General features: G+C 37.3%; 1 pseudogene; it reads right to left on the bottom strand.

Annotated features, from left to right (window-relative positions):
* Positions 1–701: 701 nt before the first annotated feature.
* On the bottom strand, positions 702–10,376 carry LOC147906239 (uncharacterized; annotated as a pseudogene).
* Between the last annotated feature and the right edge of the window lie 9,687 nt (positions 10,377–20,063).

Below are 20,063 nucleotides of genomic sequence, written 5' to 3'. Positions count from 1 at the left end.
TAAAAGTGCAAACTAGAGAAAATGGAACACTAACTACCTTATCTAAGGAATAAATCAAAAAATTCCCTATGCAAGTCAATGCAGGGAATCATTAGAGAATTTCACCATATAGGAAAATTTTCCTAGATAGTGAAATTCATTAGTAATTCCCTACATAGTCTAACTAGGAAATGTTCCATTTTCCCTAGTTTGCACACTTCCTAGTTATAGTCTAGTAAATGATATAGAGAATCCTCTTTTTCTTTGTAAGACAAACTAGGAAATGCCCCATTTTTCATAGTTTGCAAACTTCCTGGTTATGAACTAGTAAACAATATTGAGAATCTTCTATTTCCCTATATAGGGAGAATGCAAAATAAGTGATTTTGTCTCAGTTATATCATTTAAGAAATGAAGCACTCATGTTTCACATTTTTATATGTAGTAATTTGAGCTTTTAAAGTACCTAGAGCAATAAGCAATTGTTACTATAATTACCTTAACTCACATTATCTACACTAAGATTCAACAAAACCATCAAAAAGATTATGGAGTTCTCTTTAATATTTTTACAAATAATAAGAAGGTAAAAAGTCCATTCGTTATTACAATATTCAAAAGAAAAAGCAAAAAACTTCTACTATAAGAAATATAAGACAACCAAAGAGAGCTAAAAGAGTTCTACATAACAATTTGAAGACTTATTTGAGTCAAGCTAAATGTCATATCAAAATCTCTATATCTTCTAAACTAAGCACATCAGATTTTTCCATGAATCTAACTTTTTGACTTTCAATAAGCCAATGCACAATGTCCCTTATCATAATGTTACTGGCTGGTTTCTTGATATCTGTAGAGTATTGTTTGAAGCTACTCTCCATCTTTTTAAGCTTCACATGTGTACTTTTTAAGGAAAAGTACATATCATGAATTGTGTGGACTCCCATGTATTTCAAAAGTATCGTCTCCATATTTTCCTCTGAAATGTCATCCACCTGAGGGCATAATAACAAAACAAGTGACAATATATTAACAAAATCGAAGCAAATGATTTAAATAATCAAGCCTAATGTAAAAGGCTTTTACATACTCTTTTATACTCGCTTGAAACCATAGTCACCTCCATGTCTGTACCTTGAATATCTTTTAAGTTCTAATTTGAGATTAAAATCAAGGTATAAAGACTTCAAATCATAGAAAATAAATTCTAAATATAAGAATACCTTGCATCTCTTTCCTTGGGATTTATCACTTCTTTGCACGGTCTTCTGTTCTAAGTGATCTCTCATTTTTTCACTCACCTATGAATGATAAACAACAAGTAGTGTTAATGCCATTCGAAAGAATTATGTAAAGAATACAAGCATACAAAGTACTTGCTTTACTTTTAAAGGGTATTGCATAAACGAACACTTTTACCTTTCTCTTTCGTTCACTTTTTCTAGATATTTCATTCGTAGAATCAATCACATTCGATATTGGATCCTAAAAATATGACAAAATTAAATTAAAACTTGTCTAAAAAGAAGATGTTGATCACAATTAAATCAAAGAAAATAGCTTCAATCATACGCATATCTAAAAAGTCAAAAGGCAATTCATACCTTATCTTCATTTGTAGTGATGCCACCATGAAGCATCTTAGAAAATGTCATCTCATTCATATCAGCATTCACTTCACCATAAGAATCCTGATATAAAATATTTAAGATAGATGAATTGTGAATAACTGAATGGTTAATAATACGTCTTCATAATAGAAGAAAACTCATGATTGAAACTTACACACCTGATCAGAGTGATAATACTCAAACCCTTCGAATCTCTTCGCCATGAACTTATCTATCTACACAAAAGAACATATGATTTTATTAAAGAAAACATTTTATATTCTTTATAAAAGTAAAAACGTATCTTTTATTGGAAATGCTTCAACAACCTCAGATGTTGGACATCCTTATCCATAAAATTCTCCTCCAATAGAAACTGAATTTCTAATAGACTGCCAATGAATTGAATAATCCAAGTAAGATGTCACATAAATTACACGAAAAAGTATAATTTTTTACTAAAAGTAGAGAACCATTCAAGGTATTAATATAAACATACCTTCTCTGAAATTGGATTACGTGGAGACTCGTCAATACAAGGAGTAGTTGCTTGAGGCTCCATATATCTCTAAAAAGTTTCAAATAGACATACAAAATGTTATTAAACTCTTATATATCACTTTAAAATCCAAAGGAATGAGAACTTAGTTCAATTAGTATACGATATTCTTATTTTTTCTTGGAAAAACATATCTTTCAAATGCATCAACAACCTGAGATATTGAATATCCTTGTTCATGAAATTCCCCTCTAATAGAAATAGAATCTCCAATAGACTGCTAAAGAGTTAAATAATTCAAGTAAGAAGTGGCACAAATTATGCAAATAAATACAAAATTTTTACTTCATGCTAGAGAACCATTAAATGTATTGAACATACCTTCTCTGAAATTGCATTACGTGGAGACTCGTCAATACAAGGAGTAGTTGCTTGAGGCTCCATATATCTCTAAAAAGTTTCAAATAGACATACAAAATTTTATTAAACTCTTATATATCACTTTAAAATCCAAAGGAATGAGAACTTAGTTCAATTGGTATACGATATTCTTATTTTTTCTTGGAAAAACATATCTTTCAAATGCGTCAACAACCTGAGATGTTGAATATCCTTGTTCATGAAATTCCCCTCTAATGGAAATAGAATCTCCAATAGATTGCTAAAGAGTTAAATAATCCAAGTAAGAAGTGGCACAAATTATGCAAATAAATACAAAATTTTTACTTCATGCTAGAGAACCATTAAATGTATTGAACATACCTTCTTTGAAATTGAATTTTGCGGAGACTTGTCAATACAAGGACTAGTTGCGTCATGCTCCAGATTTCTCTGAACTTTGCTCATTTCGTCCTTTGAAACACAATAGAATACACTGACTAGATCATATCTATATTACAAATATACAGTTTTATAAAATATCACATAATTCAAAAGCCAACTCACATTATTTACAAGGGTCCTCTTCTTCGAGTATTTCCTGCTAGACTGCTTTGAGGAGATCCACCACCTGTATATATCTTCCTCTCTCCAGCTATATTCAACTCCACTAAACTTTAGAGGCACTATCTCATGATGACGCTCATGGATGATGCCTTTAATATGCTGTTGTTCTTCCTTTTTATGCTGTAGATCTATAACAGCCTCTATTCCCTCGAACCACCTTCGTACATGATGGTAGTTTTCTAACAATAGAGAATGCTGGTCTCTGAAGCACTTTTCTAGGAGCTCTTTCCCATATAGCTTGTTCTTATCCCTACTATTCATTTTGGGTGGTTTAAACACCTCATCATATGTAGGTGTAAAACTTGCCCCTGAGATCGGAGGAACTGAAACTTGAGATTTATCTTGCAAAGAGAGACGCTCCTTGTTCTCTTTGAAGGACACATCCTTTGATGCATCTCCCATAGGCATTTTCCCTATATAAAAAACATACATGCCATATATTCAGCCACCTAGATTCTCCAAGTGCATAACATACATGCTTACAAATCAGCCCCTTCTTTCTCTAAATGCAATGAATACAGCCCATAAATTCATAAAACAGTTCTCTTCACCTAAAAATTCAGCCTTCTCCCTTAAATCCAAATGCGTAAATTCAGCCTTCTCTCTTAAATCCAAGTGCATAAAGTCAGCCCCCTCCCTTACATCCAAAAGCATAACATACATGCTTACAAATGCATAACATACACGCTTATAGTCAGCCACCTTTTTTCTCCAAATGCATAACATACATGCTTACAAAATTAGCATAACATACATGCATAACATACATGTTCAACCCCTTCTTTCTCAAAATGCATAACATAAATCCAACAAAAAATGACATACCTTTAATTGAACTAACCATGGAATCCATGAGTCTAAGGAAACTTGCATCTTCACTCATCATTTTCTTTAGTAGCGCCGCCATGTCCATGTTGTTGCTAGCCATCTTGATCTTGCATGACAACACAAGCATAAAAAAGTATAGTTATTGTTAGTATCAAATAAAAACACACAAAATAGAAATAGATGTAAAAGGAAATCAAATACAAATACGTACCAAATCTGTTTTCGAATTCCTTGAATGATGTTAACTTCATGTATCCTAGCTACATGCCTAAGATTGCCACATGATAGGAACTATCTTGGCTTTGCCCTGAACTACCATATTCTTTGTCTTGATAACATTCCACGTCTCTTTGACAGACACACAAAACCACCAATCCTTCCATTCGTTGTCTTCCATCGAGACCTTCCATCTCTTTTCCTCAGGGTGAACCAGCTTTAGCCATGCTACTTTAACTTGATTTAGCGTGTGATCCACATCTCTGACAATGGCATACTTGAGATCATTTGGTGAGCATATTGTATCAAGATCAGACTTCAATAAAACAATATCATTCTCCTCTAGCCAAGGAGGAATACATCCAATGCAACCAGGCTGGATTAAACGTGTTCTCAATCCTAAATCTTTTGTCTCATATGCAATGATACCACCTCCATGCTGTAGAGGAATAAATTATGCAATAAAGAACTAATTGGCCTTATACAATTCCAGGTGTATGGCAAATATGCATTTTGTAGGACACTCATGCCAGTGGTGCCATCAACATCTAATCTTTCATATCCTCTTTCAACAACAATGCGTTGCCTATAGTAGTGTGCTCCAAAGAATAGTTGCATGTCACCATTATGCTGAAAGGAAAAAAACGATGCTATACACGCTTTCCAGTGTCCCACACTAGAGACTAATGTTGCATCCTCTTCAGACTTCACGATAACCTTATCTTCAATCTTATAAACCTCACCCTTGAACATAATTTTATTGTATTCTGTTACTCTCTCAATCCCGAATTGAAGATTTTGCTCTACATATCTTCTTTCCTCACTTGTTGCGTATCTAACTTTAGGCTTATTACAATACCCTTTTGGCTAATGACTCTTTGGCAAGGATAGTCTTTCGTATGCAATGTGGCTAAACTCCATAAATGTTTCGCTTTTTCAATGGATGATACATGTATCAATCCTAATGAGTGCCATTGAGGACAGTCATAACATCCATGTTTATCCACTAAATATCCATCTGGGACTGAAAGAACTCCATGAAACTCTTTCAACATCCTTTGATGAGGAAACAACCTATCAGCATCTTCTTGAATATGTAGAAAGACCCATGTGAAAAATTTCCTTCGATGATAGTTTGCATATGAAATCTCATTGTCCTTATTGTTTGTTTTGATGCTAGCATATGTTGAGACCATACGCTCATATATGTAGCACCAAAACCCATCGTGGCTGCCATGTCGCAAAATATCATCAAGAAATTCTCCAAAACCTGCAACATGCTCTAATGGAGCTGAGTTTCTTCCAATCCACTCCTCTGATCTTACTCTCCAAGAAGCAAGCAATACCCTCAGAGTGTTTATGTCTTCTTGAGACCAGCCATTACTTCTAGTATAGTTATAAAAGGCATGAGCAATATCTATGATCAAGAGACCCAAATCATAGAATTTCTTAGGAATACCTTGGACTTCACTCAGGACATAAGGAAGACACCATTGTATGAACTTTTGTGTTTCCTCAGCCTTGTAACTCTCAAAATACTTGCTAGGAAACCTTGGCCATCGACCATATCGGATGGAATAAGGTGTGGCCAATGTCATTCTATGAGTTGCTTCATCGATTTCTTTCTTCACTCTATTATCGATATCTCTCATTAAAGAGCTCATGTACTTTGAAAACATATTCAATGCTAGTATGTGCATACAATCGTACACAAGATCAAGAGATAAATCGAACCGATAAAGATCATATAATCTCCATAGACATGATCTACCTGAAAGACCAGCCTCTTTGAGAATGTCTTCACGTTGCATTTGAGTGCTTGCTCGCTCTGCAAGAAGCAAGTCTCTCAACATATCTTTTGTGGACCTCTTGGCTGGAGCATATCTAAATTGGAATCTATTTTGGTCATAAAGGTATCGACTTGATCCTTCACATTCTAAAGTAGCTATAGGTTTGTCTCTACGACAAAAAGCTTGGCCACCATCTTTAAAAGCTCCAATCTTACATTGAGCTGGATGATCACCAGTCACCATCATAAGCATAGCACGTGCTTTGAAGGTTTGGGAAAAAGAGCTATCACGCCCAAAAATTAAAGGCATTGGATAATTGAAATCTATATCAATTCCATCCATGAACAAACTTTCTAATTCATCTATCAAAGGTTTCATAAAAACATGAAACAGTTTGCTTGAGCTTCCTATAATTTTTTTGCAACTAAATGGAATGAACAAGACTGGTATTGCTCCAATTATGGACTTCTTTCCACAATTGAGAACCTTTATCTCGACGATGCCACAATTCTTCTGCGTTGTTCTTGATGTTTGGAACCCATCCCAGTGCAATAAGAGAGCAAAATTGCGTGAATCTCCCTATATATGTAAACAAAGACACATTTAGAGTACAACATTACGTGTAATCCTCGAACATAAATTAATTAGAGACCACACATAGTATAAATTAGGAAGATTTACCTTACAGAGTCTTTGGGGACATTGTATCAGAGCTCGACAAGCCTTGCAAACAAATTTGTAAATTTTCTCACGTTCTTTCCAACCCTCCAAAAGTGCTTCCGATTTAAGTGAAGATGGCCATGCTGTATAAGCTTGTTTGCAATACCCCTTCTCACATACCAATGGCAACTCAAACTCCGATTCTGGATCCCAAAACTCTTTAACACTTTTACATTTACTGCCATCCCAAAACTCATCAATTCTAATATTTTCATTAGAATTGTTCGATACCAGCCATTTGTCTTTATTTCGCCACATTTCCAATAATTTGTGGCATAAAGATCTACTTTTAGTAAGTAGTTTCAATTGTTCACCAATCGAAATGTAGTCAAAACATAACATTTCCTTTCTAGGCACTGCACATTTCTCACACTTCTCACAACATGCTAAACAATCACGCTTTAATTTTCTCTTTCTAGTGACATTTCTATTGCATTGGCATTCAACAGTGTTACCACTATAAGCATCCTCTTTGCTTGGTAGATAGAGTATTGGAGCATGTATGGAATCCTCTTTCCCTTGACATATTCTATATCTCTTTGATTCAACCATTCCAAGCCTTGTCAACATAGTAGTTAATTGCTCCCAACATGTGGGAACAGTTATTCCATTTAGACTTCCATCCCATGTTTCTGGAAGTTGGACCAATAGTTTACTCAGACTCGATCTTTTTGCACCTTCATGTGTTGTAGACCTAGGACCACACATATCTCCAAATAGAATTTTAAGCATACTATCTTGAAACTCCACTGAAGCTTGATGTCCATCCCAAAGAGCTTGCAACTCAATCAATCTTTGTATGATTTTATCAGCGAGAGATAAATGGCTATCCTCTCCTAAAGCATCCATGTTATCCTCTTCATCATCCAACGTATCCTCTCCTAAAGCATCCATGTTATCCTCTTCATCATCCAACCTATCCTGTTCATGCAAACCAAGATTTTTTGCAATAGTTTCAAATCGCTCATCAACTTGCATATGCCTTGCATAAGTTAACGGAGCGACCAAGCGGCCACCATGGCAATAAGTTTCACATCTACACCATACCTGCCTCCGTCGATTAGATGATTCAATGAGTTCTTCATTCACTACAGTATCATTGTCAATAGAGTTCTCCTCATCCACATTCCTCAAAATTGATGCGTGTAAGTTTCCAATGGAGTCTTGTTGCAAATGCACATAATACATTCTCCGGCTCACATCTTGATAGCCAAGAGGTGAATGCCTACACCTATAATTGCATCTACATCTCCGTAGGCTATCATCTGTTGCCATCTGGAATAAGGCACATGAAATCATAAATAAAACACCCTAGAGAACAAACACTTACATAAGCTCAACAAAGTCCATCACAAGCATAGAGACATAGCATTTATAAGCATGTATAAACACATTTAAAATAAACACACATAGTAGGGTCCTAAGTATGGGCAACTAGTGCCAGTCGTATAGATGGCCTCCCAACAGATATCATCAAAGTAGCCTCACCCATGGTAAGACCGTAGGTAAGCCGTTGTAGGCCACGCAAATGCACACCCTAGCAACGACTCCATGGATAAAGAAGGACTATACCCGTGAGATTTTGTCACTTCTGGTACTTAGCTCCCACACATAGGACCATAGATACGTGTCAGGCATAGCATAAGTGCATAGCATATCATACCATTTATAAACATGTATAAACACACATAAAATAAAAACACATAGAAGCATAAATAAAACACCCTAGAGAACAAACACTTACATAAGCTCAACAAAGTCCATCACAAGCATAGAGACATAGCATTTATAAGCATGTATAAACACATTTAAAATAAACACACATAGTAGGGTCCTAAGTATGGGCAACTAGTGCCAGTTGTATAGACGGCCTCCCAACAGATATCATCAAAGCAACCTCACCCATGGTAAAACCGTAGGTAAGCCATTGTAGGCCATGCAAATGCACACCCTAGCAACGACTCCATGGATAAAGAAGGACTATACTTGTGAGATTTTGTCACTTCTGGTACTTAGCTCCCACATATAGGACCATAGATACGTGTCAGGCATAGCATATCATAACATTTATAAACATGTATAAACACACATAAAATAAAAACACATAGAAGCATAAATAAAAGCATAAAGATTTTAAACATGAGCTTTATATTATACATTTAAAAACAAAAGCATTGTAACAATCGTAGAATTAAACGAGCTTTATATTTATATACATTTTAAAACTAAATCTGTTCCAATCTACTTTGAAATTACATGCCTATTTTAAAATTACTTTAAAATTAAGGAAAAGTAAAGGCACACATGTAATTGCAAAGGTTTACTTTAGCATGATAGGCATAGAAGCATAGGCATGCCTTCACATAAGCATAATTTCCAGACAAGCATAGGCATATAAGTATTCACATTGGCATAGAAACATAGGCATAGAAGCATAGGCATGCCTTCACATAAGCATAATTTCTAGACAAGCATAGGCATATAAGCATTCACATTGGCATAGAAACATAGACATGCATAGGCAAATAGAAGCATAGGCAAATAGGCATTCACATAAAGCATGTAGAGACATAAGCAAATATAGGCATACATAAACTTAAAGAATAGGCATACATAAAGCATAGACATAGGCATACATAAACTTAAAGAATAGGCATAAAGCAAATATGCATAGGCAAATAGGCATAATTTCCAGACAAGCATAGGCATATAAGCATTCACATTGGCATAGAAACATAGACATGCATAGGCAAATAGAAGCATAGGCAAATAGGCATTCACATAAAGCATGTAGAGACATAAGCAAATATAGGCATAGGCATACATAAACTTAAAGAATAGGCATTCACATAGGTACTAAATTAAGGAAAAGTAAAGGCACGCATGTAATTGCAAAGGTTTACTTTAGCATGATAGGCATAGAAGCATAGGCATGCCTTCACATAAGCATAATTTCCAGACAAGCATAGGCATATAAGCATTCACATTGGCATAGAAACATAGGCAAATAGAAGCATAGGCAAATAGGCATTCACATAAAGCATGTAGAGACATAAGCAAGCGTAGACTAGCACATATAGAAACATAGGCAATGGCATTCACATAAAGCATAAAGCAAATAGAAGCATAGGCAAATATAAGGCATAGGCATAATGCATATAGACATATAGAAGCATAGGCAAATAGGCATAAAGCATAAAGTAGGCATTCACATAAGCATATAGACATATAGAAGCATAGACATAGGCATACATAAACTTAAAGAATAGGCATAAAGCAAATATGCATAGGCAAATAGGCACGCATGTAATTGCAAAGGTTTACTTTAGCATGATAGGCATAGAAGCATAGGCATGCCTACACATAGAAACACAATGCAAAGATATAGAAGCATATAGAATTATATAAATATAGAAGAATGAAAATGTACAAGCATATTATAGAAATATTGAAGCATACACATAGGCAAAACATGATTAGGCATATACAAATTTATGGCAACATCTTTGACAGGATTTGTGGCATGGGAGGCATATATATTAAGAGATAGGATTACTTTAGGATAGAAATTAAAATGGGGGTTAATGCTAGAACATTCCTTGGTAAATGGATCGAATTCGTGTATACTAACCTGGAAATTGCTGCCCAAGGTACGAACGTTGAATGTATACGAACATACGCCCCGGCCGCGAGCTGCTTCAAATGGTGTGCAGCAGCTAGTATACACATGTACAGATATATCACCCTTTTAAATTAAGCCTCCATGCCCAATCGAGTGTAGTGTATAATCTCGAAAAACGACGCGGTATACTAGCTAGCCTTAGTGGACGAAAAACAACTAGCTCTCAGTAGGGACTTCTTACCTTCAAATTAATTAAGCCTTGATGCCCAATCGACTAGTGTACTGTATAATCTCGAGCTCGAGCAGTCCACGTCGTACAGCACCAATTTAATAATACATATGGCACACAGATGCAGCGAGGAGTCGACTAGATCGACATCTACAGTAGCGTATAATTATAATTATAGCTGGCTACGCATATGCTGCTGCAGGACTAGGGCGTGCACAGATCGAGATATCAATTCGAGCACCTGGACAAATTAGCAATCATGGAAAAACAGCCGCAAAATGGATAGCCTCGAGCTAGGAGATAGCGAAATATATATGAAGGTTCGATTCGTGGACGGCGGCACAGGCGCAGGCACAGTACAATATATATCGATTTCGATTTCGACTAAAGTGATATATATTCGGTCCAGTCTGTGAGACAGCGCCGTGCCTTTGTCGATTGATGGGCCAGAGGAGTACCAGACCGTACCTTGCAGTCGCGCACGCGTCGATTTTTTGATGGACTAGCAGCTGCTATAGCTAGCGCTATAGCTAGTAGTCGACCTAATTGCAGACGTACTCGCGCTAGTCATCAATGTTCATGACTCCGAAACTACACGCGTGGAGATATCCATATATATTCACTTCAAAGTTCAGCGCTTGATTAATTTGATCAAGGACCTTAAGCTTGCACGTGCAGTTGATGCGAGATGAGGCGGCTCAGGAATCGAAGGTACAGGGAATGTAGAGGTAAGGCCAGATATGGTAAGCTCGAGTCGTGAGCAAGTAGGGGTTAGCTGCTATTACCGTTGTGAGTGTAGAATGAGCCGTTAGGGATAGGTTTGGGGGAAATCTCTTTCCCCCTATTTTCCCGCTTCCCTCTTTCCTCTTCCCTCTCAAATTTTTGGGCCCTCTCCCTCTCAAAATTTTGGGCCTTGCACCTTCCATGCTCCATGCTTGCACCTTCCATGCTTCTTAACTTCTATTCTTGTCTAAGTCGAATGGCCTATGTGAAAGCCCATCAAATTTTGAGTATTCTTGAGCTTAGGAGTCCTTAAGAAACTATGAGTATTCTCTCTCGGATTGGCTTCCCAGTCTAAACTCTATTAATTAATTAGTTATTCTTCCTACGATGGCTCAATTAACATAATCTTAAGCACTTAATTCACATTAATATTAACGTAATTAACCTTAATATTAACCTTTTTAACTTGATTAAGGTTAACACTTTCAATTCACCATAGCACTTACACCTCATAATCTTAGAGTTTACATTAACCCATTAAAATTTCCATAAATGAGTTGCCTTTTATATTATTTGTATTGCAAAACCATTGGTTTACATCATATTCCAAACCATACGAAATGAGATTTGAGCTTCAACTTCCATTTGGTATTTGGTGGAGTTTTCCTTTCAACCTTGATCAACCAAAGCTTATCAACCTCGGTCGCTAAGAGCCTTTGCACCTTGCCCAAGTATCTTGTAAAAGTTCAAGGATTTGGATATGTTCACTTGCTATGTAATGGAAGTCCCGTTACATTGTTTTGATCTAGCAGGTATACTGTTGGCATATTGTGGGATCATTTGAAGAGTTCATGTATGGGTTCAATGTTCATTTGATAAGTCCCTTGCATACACCAAACAAAAGGTTTGTATGATGGTATGCCTTCCACACACCAAAATAGACCCTTGCATAGTCCCTTCAAGTTGGATCATGTAAGTCTAATGGTATGACTTCCACACATTAAATTGTAGGATCATGTACCTTCAGGTCTAATGGTATGACTTCCACACATTACTAAGATCATGTACCTTCAGGTCATCGAACCATACACTCAGATGTAACTTGCATAGACCACCAAAATTTGGGATCATTTGATAAGTTCATGCAATACTTACCTTCATGTGATTTCCATACACCCAGATTTTCCTGTGCATAGACCTACCAGAATGTGGAATCATTTGATAAGTTCATGAATCCCAGCTTCCTTGCATACATCCTCATCATGTGGTCCGTCAAAGCAATCTTCATGTTATGGCACATCCCCAACTACGAGTAGACTATGGAAGCCCCGATAGGCTATAAGCCCTTTTTCAATTGGCCCAGTCTCCATAATTTCCTCCTTACTTCTAATAAAACTAAGTTTTATTATTATAAGATTTCCAATTAAGAGAAATTCTCCTTTACCACATGGCACCAGAGAGTGAGCCGGGTACGGGATTCCTAATATCACTAATGCAATGTGGCTGGTGTTGTTAGCACAGAATGCACCACATGGCACTCAGGATGTGAGCCGAATATGAGATCCCTAGCACCCGTCCCATAGCTGCCCCACCAAAGCTCCACAGTCTCCCAAAAAGTCTAGAGAGGGGGAGATGACTATGGGGGGGTGAAGAGGCTAATACATACAGGGTCTCCCCAAGAGTAGATATGCTTATGGGATGGACATCCCCACTTAAACACATGTCAATAGCATGTGGCCTCCTCCAAATCCGTGTATTGGACATGCATTGGATCATAATGGCCGATCTTCATGGATTGATATTGTAAGCTGTACTAAGCCTTCTTTCATGTTACAACACTTAAAAAATATCCAATTGTATAGTTGATAAATGCTACTTATGAATAAGTAAAATTGCCATGTATTGGGTAGTAATGGTGAGTCTTCATGAACACTATTGTCTATTGCATCCTCACTTGCTACCATTTTTAAAAACTCCTAATATGTGCCAGTATATTCAAGTATCCATCTTTTCTATTCCATCACCTAATAAACTACAAACAACCTTGGTAATATTGATGAGCTATTTAGCTAAAGAGGCATCTCTATTAAACCCCTCCATGATCTTTTTTAGATGGTATTCAACGTCTTGAATGTCCTAATTTCTTTCTTATAGACAACATCCATTGCATGATGAGTCGCATGATGCATAGCATCTAACAGCATTTTAAAAAAAACATATAGAGTACTTTGAAGCCAAATAAACCTTCTCACATTGCTTTTAGTTCCATCTATTTGCCTTAAACCTTGGAGAAAGATCTCCTAGTGGCACCATTAGAACATTACTTTGAAAGATTCTACTCCAAACTAGGGAGCCCTTTCCCTATACATGTAGTTCATAGACAAATGTGCAATGTCCTTTGGAGAGTCGCGGCACCTTTGACATATTTGAGACCTAGGATCTTCTAACTTATCCTCCACCTCTATCCAAAATCAAGCGTATTAGAAGATGATAAGAGAAAAAAAGGAACATTCAGTTTAATCCTCCCATCTATGATTTTCATCTCCCATAGTCTTGGAGAGTTATAGCCTATCTAGTTGATCCTTTCTATGTTTGTCTCCTACTTGAGTTTTGCACCAAGTAAAGGAGGAATTGTTTGACAAGTCTACTAGCACTACTGGTTTTTTGAGTCTTAGCTAGGTGTTCAGCCATTACCACTCACCACCTTTCTGTTGTTGGTCCATTTGTCCAAGTGGAATTCTACCATAACACTGTATTAGTAACTTTGGGAAAATCCCAATTCCCATTTTTAAAAAAATGTCAAAAATCAAAGGCCAATTGAACTTGAATTAGAAGGACATTAATAGAAAAAATCTTATGTTCAAAGATGTATTTGCGTTTTCAAGTTGAACACCATTAAGCTTGAATACAAAATCAATTGGTATTAGGAGATCTTGATCCCAGGAGCCATTCACCCTAGGATCAAATTGAAGAATTAATTTATTGTTCACTTCTTTCGACAAGTCATCAAACCCTGTGAAAAAGGATGATGAGTTATTGATTAGTTAGACAAAAATGAGAAGTAAAGGAAATTACAAGAATGATGCATCAAACAAAATGAGTAATTACCATTCTCAAAGATTTATTGCATGTTTAATCCAAGTGAATCTTGTAGTCTTGTTATGTATGCTTTGGCAGAAGTTCCAATGATATATGGTTGAACGTAACCTTATTTTAGGGCATACAAACAAGCTTGCATATCACTCAAAGGATTTTGCTGCTTTATCTTCTCCAAGAGACCGTCCAGCTCAAAAGAATCCAAAGTAGTTGGGCTTGTTTTGAGCTCGTGCTCTTGGAATTTTGCTTATTGTTCCTTATTTAGCTCACAAGCATCTCCCCTTCAATTACTATGTTGGGCGAGCTCAAAATGACTTGAACTGCTTGATTTTTCCTAATTGGTATAATTAGGCACGATTTTTCCTAGCATTACTAGGACTCTACTTTTGGTTTCATGACTTGTACTGTTAATAAAACATCATTTGTCGATGGTGTTATGCCTTTAATGGTAGTAATAGTAATTATACCAATGATGATAAAATTACCCCACCACAATAATTTAAGGATGCCTCTGATATCTTTTTACTAATTTTGATTTGAGAGGTAATTTCCCTCTCCTATCAAGAAGGCTTGGCCTTGGGAGCTATGGTCATAAGGAATGAGAGCTAGATGGGACCATGCTTGGAGTATAGGTTTCTGGACTGTCTCAAAGGGGGAGGTGGCTTTTGTCAGTTTTTTATTTGTAGATAGCATGTTGTGTCTTTTGTTGCAATGTAATATGATACATATTGCATGCATGCTTTCTTTTTTTATGCATGTAAAATGTATTATATTGCATGCTTTCATTGCAATCAATATGCATGATACATAATGCATCATATTGAATTACATGCATACAATATGTATAGGTTGTGTGCTGGCATGTAATCCGTATGCAAGATGCATTGTGTGTCGTGCTATGTGCACATGCATTCAACATAATGTTACATGCATTGCATGTTACATATGTAAGTGTTAAAATTTGTTTGTACACCACACGTTGCACTAACATGTTTAATTCCATATATGCAGATATTATAGTTTGTTCACATAGTTTTTTCACTTCCACACAACTTTTTCTACAAGTAGCAAGATGGAAAATTTTGTTGGTGTACTCACTACAAGCATGGGTTAACATTGAAGTAGAACAAGGTTGTTAACCAAAGCATTTGAGAACAAGATTTCGACTAGATAAATCTTGGGGGGTCACCTCAAAGAAATTTAGTGTAGTTCATTTGCACTCAAAAGAAGGGTATTTTAAAATTCCACTATTGGGAAAAATTTAATAGGATTACAAGAACACGAGGGGATTTTAATTCAACTTTAGAAGAACAATATGTTAGTTCATAAGTAAAGAGGGGTTGTTTTAGTGGGGAGAAAATTCAAGTTGATAAACACCCCTTCAATGCACGTGATACGTAGGGTTTCTTAGCAATGCACCCCTTTATATATAAATAGCTTGTAGGTGAGAGAGATGCACATCATAATAGAAAGCATGGATAGGCTATAGAATTTCAAGATAAAGATATATTACATGATGCAAAGACAAAGATTGAACAAAATGCTCTAAACCATGGGTTGGGTAGTATGGCAGAGTAGGAGTCACCAAGCACATTTCTTTGGGTAGATTCCATAATCAACAATGTCATGGTATAGTTTAATGAGATAAAGAACCATCACTTGCCATAGATCTTAGTGAAACAAAGATGCTAGCATGGGATAGAATCCTGACTGAGTAGAAAAAACTAGTCATTTGATTAGATAAGAGGTACATGAAACTAGTCATTTGATTAGAGAAGAGGTACAACAGAGCTTGATCTCTTAGAATCCAATTCACATTTGCTTTTTTATGTGCCATGTCGTCTAATTAATCTCTTATACATAAATAAAGAACTTTTCCTTATAATATATATATAGGAATAATGTAACACACTCTTCTAATTTCCTACTTGACCACCCCTTTTCCTAGATAGAGGTATATATCTTAACTATTTCCTATATAGGAATGCAACACACACGTCTTATTTCCTAGGTGAAAACATCTGTTTCCTAGATAGAGGTATCGATTTCCTATATAGAAATGTGTAACGCTCATCTAATTTCCTAGATGACAACCTCTTTTCCTAGATAGAGGCATGCATTTTATTTTTTTCCTAGATAGGGGTATCGATTTCCTATATAGAAATGTAGCACACTCATCCAATTTCCTAGATGACAACCTTTTTTCCTAGATAGGGGTATGCATTTTATCTAGGGAAGGAGTTTTCCTAGATATACATACCTAAAATGCCTAGTTATATCTAGGAAATTTCATCCTTTTTCCTAGTTTGTGAGGTTTTCCCTATATAGTGAACAGCTAGAAGTTCCTTGTGTCGCAAAGGTGCGACATCTTGCAGGTCCAATTCATTTTTTGTTTTGAGAGCCAGCTTTCTGAGCAGACACTTATGTGTGAGGAGACGAAAGCCTTTCAAGCTTGGTGAGGGCAAGGGGGACAGGGACGGAAAGAATTGCGATGCGGCCATATCATCACCACCATTACAGCAGATGCCATCATAGTGTGGCTCACACTCTTCATGAGTACCAAATTTTTTTGGGTTTTCGGGCTTGGGTTGGGAAAATGGGTCAGTTTGAGTGGGTTAGTGGAATCCTCCAGGTTTCTAGAGGGTTAGTAGGGTGGTTAGAGTTAATTGTGTTAGAAGTGTTTAAATCTTGCTTCAATCATTAGATTGAGTGAATTAGTGCTAATTAACCAAATAGGCCCCCCCTAAGTAGAAGGGGGTATTAATTAATTTATGTGTGTTGGGGGGCCGCGATGGTAATTAACCTAAGGCATTCGGGGCCAATTAATTTATTGGGGTGTCGGTTTAAATCTCAAAACATCCTGTCGCACCTTATAAGAGGAATGGGGGGTAGTAGAGTACAACAGGGGGGCTGTGAAGCCCTCCCAATACAAGGAGGAAGAAGCGGAGGAGGGGGAAGAGAGGAGTGGGAAGGAGCGGAGAGTGGGAAGAAGGAAGGAGGAGGGAGAGGAGGAGGAGAAGTGGGGAGAAGGAGGGAGGAGGAGGAGAAAGGAGTGTGGTGGAAGAAGGAGAGGTGGGGAGGAGGAAGGAAGAAGCAGGAGGAGGAAGCAGGAAACAGAGGAGGGAGCAGTTGGAAGAGAAAGCAAGGCCGCGGAGGAGGGAATAGCAGGATGGTCGTCCAAGGGGGGTGTCCATTAATACGTTAATTGGCGAAATAGAATAGGTTAATAAGTTAATCAGCGAAAGGGGGATGCAGATTAATTAATAGATTAGTGCATAGGAGCGATTAGGAGCCAATTGTCTTTATTTACTTTCACACCCATGCTTCCTACTCTTTGTTTCTATCCTTGCACCTCTTCTCTCCATTCTAGCTCTTTGCTTCCGTTTTGCTTGTCTACGTTTGAAGGACGAGCATACCTATTGTCCTCCCATTTCATACCTATTGATTGCCGAGTTGCATTTGGTCTTGAAAAGACTAGACTCTCTTTCCTCTCAGTGGTTGTGAGTGACAGTAGCTTTCTATCCTACCTTACAGTTTCTAGCAGAGGATGGACAAACGTGTACTTATCATTAAGTGTAGATGCAAAATTTCCTAATGCATCGAACAAGAATGGAAGATAGGCAAAGCATTATAGCCAAAATTAAGTGGGATGGTGAGCAAGTTTGAGTGACAGTAGCTCTTCTATCCTACCTTACAGTTTCTAGCATGGGAATTAAATTGTTTAGGAGTGGTTGTGAGTGACAGTAGCTCTTCTATCCTACCTTACGGTTTCTAGTAGAGGATGGAGAAACGTGTACTTATCATTAAGTCTAGATGTGAAATTTGCTAATGCATCGAACAAGATGGAAGATAGGCAAAGCATTACAGCCAAATTTAAGTGGGATGGTGAGCAAGTTTGAGGTAAAGAAACAAGTGAGGAGTATTATGACAGATGAGAAGAAAGGAAATAAGTTCAAAGAAGCAATAAAGATCGGAGGCACGAGTAATATAAAGGTGGTGTCATACAACTGATAAAGAGAGCCTCTATCTTTAGAGAGAAATACCCAACAAAAGACAAAACCATTTAGGATTTCTACAACAAAAGACAAGAACGTTTAGGACCTCCACAAGCAAACAAAAACCTTAAACCCTAAACACATTAGAAGCTCTTCAACTACTACTAATGCACACTTAAAGCTCATACTAACCACAATTTGCATGGTCAAATTGACCAAATGAACTAAGTTCAAAACAAGGTGGCAAACCATAGCTACTATAGCCTTGCTTTATACGAAAGTAAAACTTGGTAACAAGGTGATTGCCATCAAGAAACCTTCTGGCTCTATTGCTCTCCGGCATCTTATGCAGCTTTTTCTAGCTCAATAGACTTCTACATTTCTGTCTATAATCTCCCACACTTTTATTTAGTGGTCCATCCACCACACACCTCCTTCACCTCTTTTTTCTGCTCTCTTTCACTCATCGACCTTTCCCCATATTCCTTCACCTTCACTTGCTTTTTCTCTTTTCCTTTCCTTCCAATTTACACCTATCATTTCCCTTTTACAAGCTAATAGAAATATTTTTGGAGCATCGCTACATTTAGACTTATAATGACATCCCGAAAGGCAGGGCCTTAGTGGGATCCCCACCTTGTTTTGGAAATCTTGGGCGGTTTATGTCGACGAGGAGGCACCTATCTCAGATGAAAGGCTCTTAGGGCAAATGGAGGGCTTGATTTGACAACAATATTGGCTTGAGTCGTTGCAATCGGTCAAGCAGTGCCCACCATTTCATTTATGAGTTTTCATTTGTTAATTAGAGTGACTAGGCAAGCACCTACATAGTCTATAAAGGCCCTTACTTTAGGCTCCAAATGTAGGGGGGTGTGAGATTTTTCTAACTATCAAGAATTACTTCCTTAATGAACAAATTTCCATGTAGGGGATTGTGGGGTGTTTTTAAAAATTGCTAAGAATTGTTTCCTAAACAATTTAATTCCCATGTAGCGGACATTTTTTGGGAATTGTTCAACTTGACATCTTTCTATCTTCCCTAGTTTTTTACATTTTGATCAACATGTGTCTTGATAATAGTGCCTCCAACTTATTTAGAGTGTGCATATCACTTTTGTTGCCACACCTTAGCCATAAAGAATGCCTTAAGGGCTATGTCTTGATAATGGTGCCTTAAAATTATTTAGAGTGAGTATATCGCTTTTGTTGCCAATTCAAATGTTGTTGAGATGAAGACTTGGGAAAACATTGATCTTCGGAGAGTATGGATGGAAACTGAGGATGGCAATGGGGATGGAGAGGGCACAACTTTTTAGGGTGACAGCCACACAAATCACCCTCACTTCCCATCATCCCCACATTCTGACTCCACTCCTTTTCGTTTGCATGCTTCGAGTGAGCTCCTGACTATGATAGGGGGTCCTAGTGATGCTCGAGCAAAGATGAATCTTTCACCTCTGCATTCTTTCGATGAGTTTGAGACTCTAGACAAGTGTCTCTTCCCTTCACTGACCCGAAATCTGACGAATTTGCACTTTCCTGCTCTTCTACAAAATGGATCATTTGCTAGCACCCAAGGAGGCAGAGGAGGCGGAGGTGGTTCGACCCTCCTGTACCCATGCAACTCAAAAGCCATGGGGGGGATTCCTTAGCCCCCCCCAGGAATGCGTACTGTAGATGGGCCCTTAGCTTCGGGAAGTGTATAACAAGCCACAACCATTGTTGCTCACCAGTTCAGAAATGATTTTCGA

Source organism: Dipteris shenzhenensis, chromosome 1 (genome assembly GCF_047967505.1).
Source record: "Dipteris shenzhenensis isolate YYH24624 ecotype China chromosome 1, Dip_SZ_1.0, whole genome shotgun sequence".
Taxonomy (NCBI): Eukaryota; Viridiplantae; Streptophyta; class Polypodiopsida; order Gleicheniales; family Dipteridaceae; genus Dipteris; species Dipteris shenzhenensis.
This window is presented reverse-complemented; position numbering and strand designations above follow the sequence as displayed.